Source organism: Pituophis catenifer, unplaced genomic scaffold (genome assembly GCF_029215685.1).
Source record: "Pituophis catenifer annectens isolate HBS135680 unplaced genomic scaffold, rPitCat1.0.hap2 SCAF_2, whole genome shotgun sequence".
Taxonomy (NCBI): domain Eukaryota; kingdom Metazoa; phylum Chordata; class Lepidosauria; order Squamata; family Colubridae; genus Pituophis; species Pituophis catenifer.
Genome location: NW_027256882.1, coordinates 125,593,600 through 125,606,183, shown reverse-complemented (window position 1 = coordinate 125,606,183; position 12,584 = coordinate 125,593,600). Strand labels below are relative to the sequence as shown.

Below are 12,584 nucleotides of genomic sequence, written 5' to 3'. Positions count from 1 at the left end.
AAAGCAGGAGACCATTTTACCCAAGTTAGCCAAATTCTATTTTAGTCATGAAAGCCAGCTGAGTTATCTTGCCTAGTCATTTTCTCAAGCCCAACCCACCTCAAGCATTGTTGTTGTTATTGTGAAAATAAGAAGAGGAAGGTGTGTTGCATATGTTCACTGCCTTGAGTTATTGCCTTTTATTATCCATTCTTTCTCTAGTAACTACCAGTAACCCAGCATTGTAATACAAAACTTTTCCTTTATCTCAGGTTTCGCAAGGAACCATCTCCCCCCCAGTGCCTGTCACATGCACTGTGGCAGAAGAATCATTCTCCAAATACCATAAGCCAAGGAACTGCAGCTAGCCAAGTCTGGGAGATGAACCTTTTTTTGCTGTGGCTCCTGCCCTCTGGAACATCATTCATTTTGAGGTGAGATTCACCCCTACCCTCTTGGCCTTCCAAAAGGATCTGAAAACCTGGCTCTGACAATTGGCTTGAGGGCCCAATGGAGGTATCTCATTCTGGAGGTGGTAGACAATTAGGAGAAGAACCCATCTCCATCCCATTTATCAGTTAGTCCTTTGTATTCACTTTGCTGTTAATTTTATTATTTTCACTTTCAGTGCTCAAATTCAGATTCTAACCTTTTAATTCTTTTATTCTATTATTTAGGGCATCGTAAGCTGCCCAGAGTTGCTTGATAGTGAAATAGGGGGCATATAATTTTAATAAATAAATCTCTTCATGGAATAGAGCATCCATCTCCATCTTACAAACTGAGCTTTTGAAATCTTGCTCTGAAGTATTACATTCTGTTTACAGACTCTCTTCTCTCTGGTATCCCCTTCCATAACCCTTTTCCATTTTGCCAGAAGGAGGACACAGGAGGTTTTGCAGGGTCAATCTTACAAGGACAGGGACATTTTTTACCCTCTTCTGCTTTTTTTACGAATAGAAAAATGAGTGGGAGTCCTCTGACAGAAGCACTTCTCCAGTTTCTACATTTTAATAAGGCCACCATGCAAAAGTTCAAAGATCATACTACTGACATCTAGTGGGTAGGATTGAAATAAGAGATGCAACCCATGATTCAGCTCCTAGCTTCATCCTAATATATGTGTGTACAGTTAATATCTCGGGTTTCTTCCCGTGTAATTGTAAATTGTAATTCCCCCCTTTTAAGGATATGTTTACAATTACATGGGAAGAAACCCGAGATATTAACTGTACACACACACACACACACACACACACACAGAGAGAGAGAGAGAGACATATATATATATTTTCTTACTTCTTTGTAGGATTTATGTGTGTTTTTCCTCTAGCCAGGTTTTTCCTACGTAACCAAGCTGCAGAAAAACCTTGGTTACATAGGAAAAACCTGGCTAGAGGAAAAACATATATATATATGCAAGAACATGTACAGATATATTCACTTTATTCTGCAGTGCCTCCTTACCAAAGAAATATAAAATATATTACTAAAGAAATATAAAATATATTACTAAAACCCTCAACATTTAACTTTGCAAAAGTGTTCCTCATAGGGAAATATGTTTTGAAGATATTTCAGATATCTTCAAAGATATCTGAAGAGATATCTTGGTAGATATATCTCTAAGACATCTCAGCTGGACTAATTTGCAGAATGCATCCAAATTTTGGGATCCATGACATAAACATTGTCATAAACAATTTCCTGTGCTGATGTTTGACTGTGCTTTACAGTTCAGTGTCGGCATTTTTTTAAGGCAGATGCATCTCTGGATATCTTCCTGAATTTTTAAGAGGTTTTCAAGCGAAGGCAGTACATTAGACACTCTGCCATTGAAGACATTGAGGAAATTATTGCTCTTCCTGCAAAGTGCCATAGGTCAACAGAGGAGATTAGCAGTTGTCAGCTGCCACTATGAGAAATATATGAACAATTATTTATGAATGCCTCTTTGAAATAGGCAGTAGTTAAGAACTTAGAATAGTTAGCTGAAAAGAAGGGCTGAAGCTTTATGCATCTTTGATAACTCTGAAAATAATCACTGCTAAGTGGCAACATATGAACTAATCAGGAGCAAGAGAAATAATCATGTGAACAATGTGATTCTCACAAATACACCTTTTATGAGGTCACTTTAAAAATCCTCCCATTTTTGTAAGTTGAAAGGAACTAATTGAAGCTTCTTCCTCTTAAACAAAGTGAAAACCCTGCTTGTAGAAGCACATAAAGTCAACATACCACTCCAGGAGTGCTCAGGAAGAAACTATTAAATGCCTTAAAGATTTCCAATAGTTCAATTAAGTTTTTATCTTCATAAGAGAATTGATTTCCAAAAATCACATAGCACAAAACATTAGAAACAGAAGCTGTGATGGTTGGGAGTATGTCAAAGGGCTGACCTAAAACAGCAAAAAGAAAGTAGAAAAGAGATGGTGTGACCACATTTTGCATCCCCAAATCCTTCGTCTAGTCATTTTGTTAATTTTCTTTATATTACATTCTATTTAGAGTCGTGGTGGCTCAGTGGTTAGAATGCAGTAAGGTAAAGGTTCCCCCCACACATGCATGCTAATCATTTCTGGCTCTAGGGGACAGTGGTCATCTCCATTTCTAAACCGAAGAGCCAGCGCTGTCAGAAGATGTCTCCATGGCCATGTGGCCAGTATCAGTAGTGGGATTCAATTTTTTTTACTACTGGTTCTGTGGGCGTGGCTTGGTGGTCATGGCTGGTGGTCGTGTGACTGGGTGGGCATGGTTGGGTGGTCATGTGACTGGGTGGGCGTGGCCAAGTTGATGTCACTTTTTTGCCCTAATGACCTACAAAAAGAAGATATACCAAAAGGTAGTTTATTATTTCATGCATTTAATACTTAAATAAAAATAAAAGAAGTAGATGAGGAGTGACTGGGTGGAGCAGGGTGGGGCGAGAGGGTGGGCGGGGTGGGGTGTGTGGGCAGGTGGGTTGAGCAGCAACTGGGCAGGTGGGGGCAGGCAGTGACTGGGCGGGTGGGGTGAGCGGCGAGCCGGAGGCCATGGGCGGGGCCAGCCAGAGGTGGTATTTGTCCTTTCTCCAAACTACTCAAAATTTCCGCTACCAGTACGCCAGAACCAGTCCAAACTGGCTGAATTTCATTAAGCAATTATTCAGTTAATGTAATTGGTTAAACTGCTCTATGGCTGTATGGGGGAAAAAGATTGCTGTTGTTAAAGCATTCAGCTGCCTCTTCATGATCTAATGGATATTATTTCACTAGAATTGTCTTCATGAAACCTCAAGATCTGATGCAAGACCAGGGGTGAAATGTTCCTGGTTCGGACCGGATCGCCCAATCCAGTAGCAATGATGGCGGGTGGTTCGGAGAACCAGTAGCAAAAATCCCTGCCCACCCCCTATGGCCAGCTGAGTTGCGCGATCATCAGAGGCTTTTTTTTTTACTTTTAAAAGCATTTTTTCTTCAGCTGAAAAAATGCTTTTAAAAGTTTAAAAAAAAGCCTCTGATGATCACGCGGCTCAGCTGGGATCGTCAGAACCTTTTAAAATCATTTTTTCTACAACCTCTTCAGCTGAAGAGGTTGTAGAAAAAATGCTTTTAAAAGGCTCTGACGATCCCAGCTGACTTGCCTGATCTTCAGAGGCTTTTAAAAAGAATTTTTTTACAACCTCTTCGGCCGAAGAGATTGTAGAAAAAATGCTTTTAAAAGTAAAAAAGAAAAGTTGGCCACGCCCACCCAGTCATATTACACCCACCACCACCAAGCCACACCCACAGAACCAGTAGTAACAAACAGTAGTTTAACTTACTCAATAATATCTTTACTTTCTTTTTCCTAGCATTAGTAGTGAAGGTCCTAAGAGTACTGACACATTTCTATGTTTGGGGATATTTCTCTGCCTTGAATGTGTGGCAATTTAGCCACTGCTAGAAGGCTGCAGAGCAAAGCCTGGCTTGTGGTTATTGCCCCAGCAGTAATGAGTCCATACACATTATTCACAAGACCTTCAGGAGTGTAGACACCCTCAGATGGGTTCTGCTCCTAAAAAGAACACAGAAAGTAAAACAGAAGAATAAAAATTCTACTTGGAATTGAAATAAAGTAATTCATGAAACCCTTCGTAGTGCCTCTTTCAATTAAGGGAAACGTAATTTAACCATCCTGACTTTAGAATATATGGAAAAGGTCTTCGATTTGAAGGTATTTCTGTATCAGCATTTGATGCAGAGGAAGGAACAATTTGCTTGTCTGGTAACATTTAAATTAGCACAGAAAGTAAATTTCTATACATGCTCACTTTTAGAAGACTTATGTTATTAAAAAAATAGTAGCCTTCATTTCTAATGCTTGGGCCTTGGAGAATGATATGGATAACTTTAGCAACCATTATGCCTGCAATAGGATTACCTGCCAACAAATGGACAGGAAGGGGATGTCCAAAAGGAAACAAAAAAGACGGGAGAATAAATATTTTCATATTACTTCAAATGGGACAGACTCAGTGGTGAAATTCAAATTTTTTTACTACTGGTTCTGTGGGTGTGACTTGGTGGGCATGGTGTGGCTTAGTGGGCGTGGCTTTGTAGACACGGCAGGAGAAGGATACTGCAAAATCCCCATTCCCTCCCCACACTGCGACCAGCCAGAGGTTGTATTTGCTGATTCTCTATATCCCTATATCCATAAAGTGTTTTGCTGGTTGATGAATTTGCTTGACATGTGTTCTCTTGGATAATGCATCCAGCATAACATTTCACTACCTTTGAGCAAACTTGTAATTTTATGAATTTATAACTACCCCATTAATACTTCCTAGTATTTTGTATCTCTCAGTTCATGCAACCACATTAAGATCTTAGTACTTCTGAGCAAACTTGTAATTTTATGAAGCCAAATACTGGATAGAAAAGAGGGAGAAACAGCTTGAAAGTTTCTTGTGTGCACTTTTCTTTTTGCTTCTGAACAATATTGCAAAAATAAAAGAGGGGGGCGCTCACTCCCTATTTAAGTTTGTCTTTATTTTGTGCACTTAAGTGCAGAGGATTTGAGATTCAGTGTAGAATCTAGTGTTCACATAATACAACAAACCCTTTCCAAATTTTTTTAAACTTTTTGTGGTATCCATTTCCTCCACCACACAAAGAGCTTCCTCCTGCACCCTCTCAGACATTCTTTTCTTCCCCATCCCAAAATCTCGCAAAGTGGACAGTGTGAACTGTCACAGTTCCTTCCGTTTCTTCTCATCAATATTGGTCATAACTGAAACCAAAGACACAGGAAACAGATCACAATGTGATATCAGTTCTCAAATTTTGCAGAATGGCAAAAAAAATCATGCATTACACTTTTTTCCTCTCCACTTTTAAAGTAAACAAGCCTTCATGCTTGAATTGCTAGTTAGCTGAACTGCACAATTTTCATCTTTCCATTCTTGATTTCTGCCATATTAAAAGACCAATGAATGAAGTTGTAGAAGTAATGTCACAGGTTTCTGTAAGTGTGGTATGGTTGAGGAACAAATCCCTACACCAGACATGGAGAGAATTGTATACTGAGATGCCATTTTCAGTGAGCCAAAAAATTTTGGAGTTGCTTCAGTTCGGGTATTTTTGTGCAGTAGAGTTGTCCCTAATAAAAAAAACACAGTTTCAAGTTATGTTTGCTAGAGTATGAGCCAATAAGTCACTGCCAAATATTAGTAGCTGCATAGATCTTCTCTACAGCAATCTGGCCCCAACACAGTATTTGCCGCCATTGTAACCAAATCCATCGTCTCCTTCCTTTCATCTTTCCCACAATTACAACCCTCACTAGAGAGTTAGGCCTTCACACAAACTGTCTGAAATATGAGAAATTGGTCATCTGCGCTTCAATGAGAACTCTGAGTGTTCTCTTTCTTAATTATCCAGTTGTTTGATGTCTTGGCTGTCCATAATATTCCCTGGAGTCTTCTCTAACATTAAAATTCAAAGATGTTAATATTCATTTTGTCCTATTTCTTCAAAGTCCAAAATGAAGGTACATGAAATTAACTTTCAACATTAGTCCACATAACGGGACCCAAAGTGTCTTTTTTGAAAAATGTTTTGTGAGGACCAGTTTAAGGTGAGATTATATTTTCTTGCAAGTAAACAACAACCTGAGCAGACTTCAGGAGTGAAAGTAAAATGGTGAAAAAACATTTCCTCCCACTTCATGAAGCATAACAAAATCAACATCTTTACAAAACCTCCTTTCAAATGAAACATTCATAGCTATCAGTAAGAAAAATAAAAAAATGAACCTTTATTTTGGAATAGTCGCCTCTTCAAAGGCATTTCAGTTCGCCCACTAAATTCTTCTGCATGATCCATCAAAGCATCTTTTACAATCTCATATCCATAAAGAACAACCATTGGTTTTGATCCGATCCAGGCAGTAAATATAGGTCCATATTTTGCAGCAAGCTAAAGGTAGAATTAGATGAAATTTCAATTAATTAGGCATTTTTGTGTGAAATTATTCTAAAATATGCTTCAAATACTTCTTAAATTTTATAAAGACAGACCTCCAGCATATTCAAGCAAAAGTTCAATAACTTTTAATGCTCAAAGAATACAACAATATGATTATGTTCCATTACATGGCTTATATCTTCTAGTTAATGAGTGACAGTGTTATGTTGGCCTTCATAGATATCTGTGGATTAGTGAATCTATCTTGCAGAGAATAGCATGAACTGCTTCAGGTAAAACTCTGCTTTGGTTGCATTTCTGATGTACTAGCCCCAAAGTAATAAAATGCAGCAGTTCTCTTTTTACCAGTACATGAAATGTTATATTTTACAAAGGTAAAACTAAGCCTGATAATCCAATCTAGTCTTTCTTTAGCTTGCTAAAAATCTATGTGAAATCTAACAAACATACCCAAGACCAATAAAGCACTCAAATGCCTATATACTACTGTGTTCCCTAAAAATAAGACCGGGTCTTATATTAATTTTTGCTCCAAAAGTCGCATTTATGTTATGCCATCACTGAAACTTGGTGGGAATAAACTCATGACTGGAATGTATTAATGGAAGGATACAAACTACTAAAAAGAACCTAACAAAAGAAGAGGTACAGTTGCATTATATATAAAAGATCAATATATCTCTACAGAAATACATAAAACCAAGGATGATAACCTCCTAGAATCCAAATGGGTCAATATAAAAGGAAAAAAAGAATGACATTGCTATAGGCATATACTACAGGCCAACCAACCAAGTAGACAAAATTGATGAATTCTTTGTTAATCAATTAACAAATGTTAACATACCACAGTAGTAATTGGAGAGTTTAACTAACTTGATATCAACTAAGAGACAAATTCTGCAGCAAGTGGGAGATCGAACAGATTCCTAACCAAAGTTAGCTAACAACTTTGTCATCCAAAAGGTAGAGGAGGGAACTAGAGGAAAAGTAAAATGAAAATCCAGATTGTTGGGGGCAATATGCAGACTCTGTAAATCACTTTGAGAGGGGTGTAAAGCACTGTGAAGTGACATATAAGTTTAAGTGCTATTGCTATTGCTATACTGGACCCAATTCTTACAAATAGAGAAGAAGTGACAGAGGGAGTTAAAGTTGCCTGAACCTGGCTCAGAACAGTAACTGTGAGAGGGATCTTGGAGTCGTAGTGGACAATCACTTAAACATGGGCCAGCAGTGTGCACCTGCAGCCCAAAAAGCTAATACAATCCTTTGTTGTATAAACAGAGGCAAAGAAGCAAAATATTAGTATAGTAATATAAAAATATTAGTACTACTTTATAAATCCTTAGTAAGACCACACCTGCAATACTGCATCCAGTTTTGGTCACCACCAGAGTAAAAATGTTGACTGCCCCCCCCCCCAATCTATTCTCTGCCTCCCAAGTCCCAGCTGATCGGGAGGAAATGGAGATTTTACAGTATCCTTCCCCTGCCATGCCCACCAAGTCACACTCATCAAGACATTCCATGCCCACTAAGACATGCCCACAGAACCAATAGTAAAAAAAAAACCCACCACTGGTCACCACATTACAAAAATGATGTTAAGACCTTAGAAAAAGTGCAAAGATCAACAACTAAGATCATTAAGAGCCTGGAAGCAAAACCATCTTCAAAAAATGGGGTGTGGAGAACAGATCCAGGAAACTACAGAGCAATCAGCCTAACATTACTACCTGGGAAGATACTGGAAAAAATAATTTAAAAAAAAAACAGATTTGTGAACATCTAAGAACAAATACAGTTATAACTAGTAGCCACCATAGGTTTGTTAAAAACAGATCATGCCAAACAAATCTCATTTCATTCTTTGACAAAGTGACTAAATTAGTAGACCAGTGAAATGCACTGGACATTCTGTAGCATACTTGAAGCTAAAAAAATGTAGACATCATCACCACCAGATAGTTTTGTAGCTGGATAACAAATCACACTCATTGTGTACACCTCAATGTAACTACTTCTCTATGGGGGTGGGGGGAGAGGAACCCCAAGGTTCTGTTTTAGGCCCAGTACCCTTCAACATTTTCAAAAACAGTTTAGATGCTTCTTCCCATTTGTTTGCTGCCTTGACTGCTTTTCTTTGTTCAGCTATTTTGATGGTTTCAACTTAAATCCATTTGTACTTTTTCTCTGACTTCTTATATGGCATGTGTTCTTCTGCAATTCTAATGGTCAATTGAATTTCCTGTGACAATTCATCAGGCATCTTCCCAGCAGTGTCCAGTTGTTCAAACCTATTTTTCACCTTAATTGTATATGTAGAAGGGATTTTGGTGACATCAAATATCTTTGGAGAAGTACAATAGTTAGTTAATCTTACCTTTTTATGGGATTTAATCAGAGGTAGTACATCTCCCTGAAAGAGGTTCCCCAGAATAGGCCATGGAGTAGGTCCAGGGGGCAGCTGCCCTTTTCTCTTGTACAATTGGAAATATGAGAAAAGGATGAAAATTATAGAGTGAAGAAGAAAAGCTACTGTCCATGTCAGCTCCATTCTCTTCTGAGTTCTTTTCTTCTTCAAAAATCCCAGAAGCTGTTTAAATGAGTCATGATTGAAAGAAGGAGGCCAATTGGAGCCGCTATCTAATCTAAATTCCATACTTCCTCTAACCTTTTTTAAAAAACAATGTATTCTTTTATTTCTATCACTACAGGGCAATTATTTATCAACATTCCTAACTTCAGACCATAGAGACAAATAAATTATAGTTTCTATACATTTTTTGGGGAAAGCATGGTGTGTATAAAAGTGGAGTTCACAAAAAAAGAAATTTTCCTTTTATGTAACTATCCAAGCTGAGGATCTGAAGATAATTGCAGGCCACTGGCAGTGTAAAAAAAATTCAGGAAGACTTTGAACTCAAAAAATACATAATGATGTTGACTGTGCCATTTAGGATTTAAAGGTCATTCAAAATTCATTTTAAATCTCATTATTGGGAAGAAAATTACTAATTTCAGAATGGTTGGAAATGGGAAATTCACTCATTGAAGACATAAATGTGCATAAAGTATTTACATGTATGTGGAGGTGAGACTTGTGAATTTCAAAGAGTTGATGACCCATGCAGTCCCCTTTACAAATTACAGGATATGAAAGAGCAATTCATTAACATTTATTTATTTATTTATTTATTTGCTTATCAAATTTTATGCCTATCTCACAAGAAGTGATTCTAGGCTATGTATAGCAGGGATCCTCAACCCCCAGTCCATGGACCAGCACAGGGCTGTGGCATGCAAACCAGAAACCGAGCCACGCAAACAAGTGAAGCCCCATCCGCGGGGTGCAGGCAGCAATCAAAACCACACTCCCTCCAGTCCATGGAGAAACCTTTCTCCACAGAACTGGTCCCTGATGCCCAAAGGTTGGGGGCTGCTCATGTATAGCAAAGAAGTTATAAAAACAACATGCCAAAACCAATCATATTCACACACACAAACACAGATTCACACATACCCAATTCAATCAGCAAAAGAGCAACCTCAAAATGTGACCAGTCCTTTAACGACAAAACTAGATGTTGAGGGATTCCTGGAAAATAAGGAGGAAGAGATGGAGCTAAGTTGACTGAGCTGATGGAGGAGAATGTTCCATAAGGAGAAAGCCTGCTTCCTTGGGTCACCATATGCAGTTTCCTGAGAGATGGATCCCCCACCCCCAGCACCACCCTCTTGCCTGATCTGTTGAATGAGCAGATGTAATCGGGTGATTTACAATTCCCTGAACCCTTTGAAAAATTGCTTCAACAGACTTGAGGTTTGAGATAGTTTAAAGTAACACCACAAAGAAATGTCTACTGTGCCCAACAGGAGATTTACCAACTAATGTTAAACGATGTTTTTTCTATATTGATAATTTATTCATGAAAATGTAAGTAGCATTTAATTTTATTACCCTCTATTTTCTAATTTCAAGCTTGAAAAATGTTTTTACCAGCGGGTAGGCCTGCTTTTATCTATTTTTTGCAGAAGAAACAAACAAACAAACAAAAAGTCAGCCCAATTATCCACAGCACCTATAATTTGGCAAGAAGGATTAGACTCCAGATAATGAATGCACGGGACCATGCTACTTAAGAGATTGTATACAATTCACTATGTAAGATTTTGGTAATCATGGTCTTTAATGATTAGGGACATTTTCTTAGAATTTAAGATCTTATATTAGGATCACATATGCACTTTTGGAAAAATATATCTAAAATAATTGCTTCCTCTAACCCTTCAAATAATGTGCAGACCTCCAGCTACTTATTTGATCAGTCTGTGTCCTGAATTCTTGACAATCTTCATATTAAAATGTGTATTGCTCTTGCCTTGTTCTACCGTTTATGAAGAGTGAATTGTGTTTCACTATCACTAGTCTCTGGGGTTATCAGCAAAAGGTAGTTCATGCAGGAAGAATTCCCTTGAAATGTGACAGGGTGGACTTTGGAAATCTCTTCAAGGTTGGTTAGATTTTAATGTTTATAAAATAGCAGAACCCAACATGAACTGAGTCTTTTACTTTGAAACATATTCTGTCCTGCCTCCATAATTTTTATATTTGTTTAACTCTCATTTGACAAGCTGCATTTTCCTGGCTCTATTGTTGGTTAAGCTACTCTATTTAGTGCCTGTTTTGGTCCAGGCAATTCAAATACTTCAATTCTTCATCAATTTACATGGTCCATTATGAGGAAGAAATGGGCCTTCTTTTACAAACCAGAGATGATCTCTCTGCTTGTTTTATGAAGAATTTTCTCTCATGGATGTTATGAGTCGTATGCCAAGAGTTACATACATAGGTCAGTAAAAGTATTTGGTCCTTAGGAAGAGGCCAAATTGTATCTCCAATAGTCTCATTCATTGTTTGGATATGGCCAGCTTTAGTGATGGTCAAAAAAGACTTGCATATGTAAAACTGATTAAGCCACAGCAGCACATTCCCTGATTTCTTTCAGAAGGATCAGAACAACAAATTTAATAGTGCTTGGAAGTTTCAGGCACCCCAAAATATTGAAAGAATATTCTGAAAAGTACAAACTTAGTTGATATTTACAGTACTTACTACTGAAATTTGATAGCAGAGAAACTCAGCAGAAAATTTGCTGTTCAGTACTAGAAATCACTCTGAATCAATGAAGTAAAACTCTTTCCATTGATTATTCTCATTTGTTGCACTGTAATCTGAATGTTTCCAGAGAGAATGAGGTAGAAATCAGGATAAAGATATGTCACAGAATCTGCTATCTTTCTGCCTTTCTCCCATTCCCACTTGTGGAGTATTGTGCCATTCCCCCCCCCCCCATTTGGATCGCTTTCTCTGAGAATATGGTATGATAGTTCTGCATTGTAATTTTTTTTTCTAAAAGAATTTTGATTAACAGCTCTCTTTTCCCCTCTAGATTTTTATTATGTTTATTTAATCAATACCTTTTTCATTTTGGAATGGAGATGCTTCAAGATTCCCAACAGACACTTCTTTTTCCACTGCCTGGATATACTTTTGCAAAATCCAGATTAGATTTTTCACATGTTTACAACTAACAGATTTTTGAAATCATCCTTCCAGATTTTGCTGTACTTTTGCAAAAGATGAGAAGAATAGCAAAAGACTAGGTTTAACAGATTAACAGAGTTGGAAGGGATCTTGTAGATCATCTAGCCCAACCCCCCACACACACAAAAGCAGGAGACCCTACACCATTTCTGACAAATGGCAGTCCAATCTCTTCTTGAAAGCTTCCAGTGATGAAGCTCCCACAATTTCTGAAGGCAAGCTGTTTGATTGGTTGATTGTTCTGTCAGAAAATTTCTCCTTATTTCTAGGTTGAATCTCTCCTTGATCAGTTTCTATCCATTATTCCTTGTCTGGCCTTCGGGTTCCTTGGAAAATAGCTTGACCCCTTCCTCTCTGTGACAGCCCCTCAAATATTGGAACACTGCTATCATGTCTCCCCGGTCCTTCTCTTCACTAGACTAGCCATGCCCAGTTCCTGTAACCATTCTTCATATGTTTTAGTCTCCAGTCCCCTAATTATCCTAGTTGCTTTTCTCTGCACTTTTTCTAGAGTCTCAACATCTTTTTTATAGTGTGGTGAC

General features: G+C 38.0%; 1 pseudogene; it reads right to left on the bottom strand.

Moving 5' to 3' along the window:
- Positions 1–4,980: 4,980 nt before the first annotated feature.
- Positions 4,981–9,047, bottom strand: LOC139312566 (cytochrome P450 2C20-like; annotated as a pseudogene).
- Between the last annotated feature and the right edge of the window lie 3,537 nt (positions 9,048–12,584).